This window comes from Nycticebus coucang, chromosome Y (assembly GCF_027406575.1).
Source record: "Nycticebus coucang isolate mNycCou1 chromosome Y, mNycCou1.pri, whole genome shotgun sequence".
Lineage (NCBI taxonomy): Eukaryota > Metazoa > Chordata > Mammalia > Primates > Lorisidae > Nycticebus > Nycticebus coucang.
In genome coordinates, this window is record NC_069805.1 from 2,154,886 (window position 1) to 2,161,027 (window position 6,142).

Consider the following 6,142-nt stretch of genomic DNA (forward strand, 5'->3'; position numbering starts at 1 on the left):
CCCTCTACATCTTTTCTTATGGCTGAATAGTATTTCATAGCGTACATATACCACAATGTTTCAATCTATTCATGGGTCAATGGTCACTCAAGTTGCTTCAACAACTTGGCGACTATGAACTGACCTGCAATAAAAATTCTAGTTCACCCTGCACCGGTTCTGGTGTGGCAACTTTTCCTTCTCTGTGTTCAGTTTTAACGGTGGTGGGCAGTAACTGAGGCAAGATGCTGCGGAATCTGTCGGCTCTCCGTCTGATTTCGCAGAGGACCATAAGCACTGCTTCACGCAGGCATTTTGAAAATAAAGTTCCAGAGAAGCAAAATATGTTTCAGGAGGATAATGGGATTCCAGTTCACTTAAAGGGTGTGCTGGGTTGGTCCCCTCCTACTGTGTAGAACCACCATGGTTCTTATAGTTGGAGGAACAGCAAGTGCCATATATCTGCTGGCTGTGGCTTCATTTCCCAAAAAGCAGGATTGACTTCAGTCATCCCAGCGATCACTTGGTTCACTTTCATTTAGCTCTGTATGGACCAGTAAACTGATGAGTATAACTGAGCTCTTCTTTGGGGATCAGTATTTATTGACTTGTATTAATTGCCACCCATTAAGCAGTCTTTAACCAGTGGAAAAAAAATAGTGCAAATAGCTTTGAGGTAAAATGATTTTAGTTCTTGGTTTTGTCTCTGTAGCTTGGTGGTTAGGGTGCTGGCCACATACATTGGGGCTGGTGAACGGAGCCCAGGCCTGTTAAACAACCATACCAACTACAACAAAACAAATAGCTGGGTGTTGTTTCGGGTGCCTGTAGTCCCAGCTACTTGAGAGAGTGAGACAAGAGAATTGCTTAAGCCCAGTAGTTTGAGGTTTCTGTGGCTGTGACACTTACTGCAATCTACTGAGAGTAACCAAATGCAAATCTGTCTCAATAATAAATAAATAAATAAATAAATAAATAAATAAATAAATAAATAAATAAATAAATAAATAAATAAATAAATATTTTTGTCCTTCTGTGTAAAAACAAAGTAATGGGATTGTGGGATCAAATGAAAGATAAACTTGTAGTTTTTTAAGGATTCTATGTACTTCTTTCCCTAAAGGTAGTATTAGTTTGCTGTCCCACCTCCAGTGTAGAAGTGTTCCCTTCTCTCCACATGCATGCCCAAATCTGCAATTTGGGTACTTTGTGATGAAGGCTGAGTGATATCTCAGCATGGTTTTGATTTGGGCTTTTCTGATGATAAAGACAATGAGAATTTTGACATGTTTGTTGGTCACTTTGTCTTTTTTACCATTTGATTATAGGTGGACTTGATTAAGAAAGAATATTTTACAACATATTTAGAGAAGTAATTACATCACCCACACATGACTGCCATATTTTGTCATCAAAATGTTCTTCATGGGTAAATATGACTACTTTGTTTTCTTCTTCTCATCTTCTCTATTTTCTATTAAGAAGTTTCCTTTTTTTTTATTTTTGTTTAGACACTGTCTCACTTTTTCACACTCGGTGGAGTTCCGTGGCTCATAGCATTCTCCAGCTCTTTGGCTTTGGTGATTCTCTCGAGAAGCTGGGAGTACAGGCACCCACCACAACACCCGGCTATTCTTTTATTGCAGTTTGGCTGGGGTTGGGTTCAAACCTGCCAACCTAGGTATATGAGGCTGGGGTCCTACTCACTGAGCCTACTCACTGAGTAGGCACTGTCCTACTTAGAAGTTTTATCTTCTATCTCTTTTATTATCTCTCTTCTATTACTGTGAAGTGATTAGTTCAGATACTGTCTTTCTGGTCCATTCATTACAAAATGTTGCCTTTCATGTCTCTTACAGGTCAAGTCTGTAAACAATAACTTTTTTTCTTAGAATGTCAATTCCATCACTCCTAGAGGCAATTATTGTCTCTATCACTAAGATTCTCTCACACAGGTGCTCTATGGAGTCAGAAAGGCCCACCCAGTAGCAGGGTTAGACCAGGGGACTGAGTCTCTTTCTCCACTTTGCTTCTCTTTCACACCAGGCACTGGTGACTCCACAGGGCTGCAGTCCTACTCCCTCCAATAAGCAAATGTGCCAGGGCTTAGTGCCTGTCAGAGTCAAAGGAAGGTCAATGCCCCTGCTGCCTGGCCACTACCCTCTGCCACCAGCTGGCTGGGGGATCAGAGGCCTGCCTGCCTTGGGTACTCAGTAACCACTGGCCAGTGTTCCACCTGGACTCAGTCTAATCCTGAGGGTAACAAGTCAGCAAATGCTTTTCTCTTTCAGCCACCAAGCCTTTGCCCCTGCTGCTCTGCTGTACTCGTATCACTATAGAGTGAGGTCTGGTTTCCTCTGGCAGTCCTGAGAGTTGGGGAGATGTCCCCATACATTGGGATCACTCTATTGTTGCTGGATCTTTGTGGGAAGTGACCTTGTACAGGTCCTCTGTGATGGCCACTGCCAAGGAAATCTGACTGTAGCATCAGCTCTGGGAGTGTGGGGCATGGATCCAGTAGCAGGGCAGGGGACGCTGAACATGATTCTAGCAGTGCCTGGTGCCTGGTGATGTTGACAAGGAGAGAGCTTGGCTCACAATACTGGCCATACCGGGTGCATCTTGGAGAGAGGGCATGTAGAGGCCGCACAGTGCCTTGTACAATGCTCTTGCAGTCTCTGGCTGGGCGGGGTGCTGAGGCAGGGAGGATGTGTGGCTCTTAGCAGTTTCTAGCCCCACAACACAGAGGCAGGGAGGGTGCCAGGGACATGTAGATCTAGCAGGCTCTGGCCTTGGTGGGGTGGTTAGGGCACTTGGTCCAGCAGATGGGGGTGGGGGTGGAGGAGATCCTCTTGAGCTTCCTATTACAGTCTCTGCACAGTTAGGCTTCTGGTTCATCAGGTGAGAGGTGAAGGGTGCACTGAAAGTTCAGAATGGCAGAGGAAACATTAGTTCAATATTTTTTTCTGGCAAGAGAGTGTTCAGAATCTTAGCAGGGTCTCTCTGGGGAAGTAGTCCCCACTTCCTGCAGCTCTCTCCTGTGGGGTGAGATAATAGTTCCTCAGTTCACCACTGGCCTGGTGAAAACCTGCAGCTCTAAACAAATAGAAAAAGGAAAAAACAAAACAAAACAAACAACCCCCCCCACAGCTTCTTTGGGGGAAAGGGATGCACACTTTTCCTTTCTAATGAATTATGTACCTGAAGTTTGCTTTCTTTGAGTCGTAGCTTGCCTCATCAGATGTGGCCTACAGTTATCCCTCTTCTTTCTCAGCTGGGTTCCCAGTCTTCAGCTTAATTGGATACTTTCTGGACATTATCTTTCCCTCTGGACGGGAGCTTCTGTTGGAGGCTGCCTCCAGTTGGCCATCTTGCCCCTCCCCCCTGAAGTTGAGATATTTTTATGCATTTCTTTTCGGGGGTTGGGGAGGATTTGGAAATATAGGTCCAAATAATGGTATCTGGGGAGTAAAAATGGGTGGGGGCAATAGAGTGACTTGTAGAAGACCATGAGAGACAGGTATTTATTCTTTAAATAATTTGGGCCAGGTCAGCTGAGAACTTGACCTTCATTCCTGCAGTATATTGAGTTGAGGGGCCAGGAAATGGGGAAAACCCCTTCTAGTCTTTTTTGGGTTTGAACGGCCTGCAACTAAAAATATTTTTTATACCAAGGTGCCATATGTGGTATAAGCCATATTTGGCTCAAGAAGCCAAACTCAACTTCCCTGAGTTTCATTACTGTCTAATAATAGATTTAGCTACATTACCTCTTGAATCCAAATAAGTAGACATTCATCTTCACGTCTTACTTTGGGTTTTTTTTTTTTGTTTGTTTTTTGTTGGTTTTTTTTGCCATATGTATAATGGCTAGGGGAATAGATTAACGCCAGGGAGGAAAAACATTTCCACTGCTCCCTTGGGTTCTGTTATTAGCATCTATAAATTAAACTTATGATAGATATATTAATGGGAGGAAAGTCATGACAATTTTACTTGATAATTTTAGTAGATGCACAGAAGCTTCATAGAAAAGAAATAAAAATGTAAAGGAGTGGTTAGATTTGGATGCTTATATGCTATTTTAACAAAGGTCGATAAATTGCAGAGAATTGACCAGACAAAAGAAAAGGGCAGTTTGGGCTTGTAAAGACAATAAATTATGGGATAGTAACTAGGAAATGTATGGAAGATAAGTGTTGTTTAGTCAGTTCTGCATTTTCTGGTGTGGGACAGGAGAACTTTTTTAGAAATGGAAATTTATGTCACCTTCACAAAAGGGGTAGGTATGCTCTGCTTTTAGGCAGGAAGGCAGAGAGTGAGGAGTCCTTCACGCACCTGCTGCTTCTCAGATGCCTTCAGCTCAAAATGATCCTTATGCCAAAGTGGCATATTTTGGGGTGACATATTCTAATGCTCTTCACTAGGGAATGTAGATCATCAATAACTCAACTGCATGGTATGAGATCCGATCAGTACTTGGTGGCGTGGTGGTGGGAGATAGAAGTATAGGCAGGGAAATATTGAACATGAGCTGGGGGTAGTGATCCCAGCAAGGACAGTGACATGAGGAAGTACCCCAGTGCAGAATAAGTTATTTAAAATAGGTGCAATGACCACAGTGGTTTAGATTGGTGTATGTATTCCTGAGTTATCATGTAATCAGTAGTTGTAAAACTTCTCACCAAGAACATCAGACTCCCAGGCAACCTGGTTCAGAGTTTTGATTATGTAGTAATCTATGGAAGCTTATTCTATTCTTTCTTTCTTCTTTTCTTAGAAAAGTACTTTATAAAAGAGTACTTTATAAAAAAAGACTTTTTTTTTTTTTGTAGTTTGTGTCCAGGGCTGGGTTTGAACCCACCACATTGGCATAAGGGGCCAGAACCCTACTCCTTTGAACCACAGGCAAGACCTGCCCTTTTTATTTTTAATTGTAGTAAAGAGTGCATTTAACACAATATTCACCATCAGAGCCATATTTAAGTATGCAGTTTAGCTGTGGTAAGTATATCCACCTTGTTGTACAATAGAGCTTCACTTCTTTTTTATCTTGTAAACTAAAACTCCATACTCATTAAATGACTTCCCATTTTCCTCTCCCTCAGACCCTGGCAACCATTCTACTTCTTCTGTCTATGCATTTCACCATAGTATTAACATTTTTGAAGAATAAGACACATTTATGCAAAAAATTCAGTTTCTAAAAAAGGAGCTAATGCATATAAAATATGAATTGTTTAATGTTCTGAGAAAAAAGTCTCCCATTGTTAGCAGTGTGCTCATCTATCATAAAAACCCATCTGACCCAGCCACAGGAGAAAGGAGTGCTTTATACCCCAGGAGGTGAGCACAAGACCTCAGAGGGAGTGTCTGTAAGAAGAAAACAGCAAGGATGTGCTGGCCCTTCTTTAATTTCCTTTCCTTTCAGCTAATTCTGTAGCTAAACAGATCTGGATAAGCATACTACCCCCAAAAGGCACATTTTGGAGGCTTTGTTTCCCCTTCTGCCCTGAACCCTCTCAGCAAGGTTGACTGTGGGAGTGTGTGAGTGTGTGTATGCCCCTGTACACTTATGTACTTCATGGCCGGGAGCGCAGTGTAAACATACTGGGCATCTTTTTTTATTGATGAGGGCAAGGGTATATAGCATTAAAAGATGGTCATTTTGATCGCTTCTATCTTTGGTTCTGTGGGACCAAGTGCATCTGCTTTGATGTGTAACCACCATCAGTCTAAATGACTTTTTCAGCTTTCCAAACTGAAGGTGTCACAATCAAACTCTTCCTCCCCAAACTCTGTCAGCCACCCTCTACTTTCCACCTCACATAACTGGAATCTCAAGGTAGTATTCTTGTTTTGTTTTGTTCTTTGTATTTCAGATAGCATGCAGAATATCTTTCAAACCAGGTTTTCATTTAATTACTACTCTTATTTTTACTCTGATGTGTAGAAATGATGGCTGGCAGGCCAATATCATCATTTAGTCTCTAGTTCTGTTGAGCTGAATACAAGGAGATGAATGAAAATCTCTAGTTCTGTTGAGCTGAATACAAGAAGATGAATGAAAAATATCAGAAGTATTTATCCACCAGAAAAGTTCTGGTCCTAACAGTTACCTGGTGGTTTCTGTTCTGTAATTAGAGCTTTTTATTTTTCTTTC

General features: G+C 41.8%; 1 pseudogene; it reads left to right on the forward strand.

Annotated features, from left to right (window-relative positions):
- The first annotated feature begins 222 nt into the window (after window positions 1-222).
- Window positions 223-480, forward strand: LOC128579173 (cytochrome c oxidase subunit 7A2, mitochondrial-like; annotated as a pseudogene).
- Window positions 481-6,142: the final 5,662 nt, after the last annotated feature.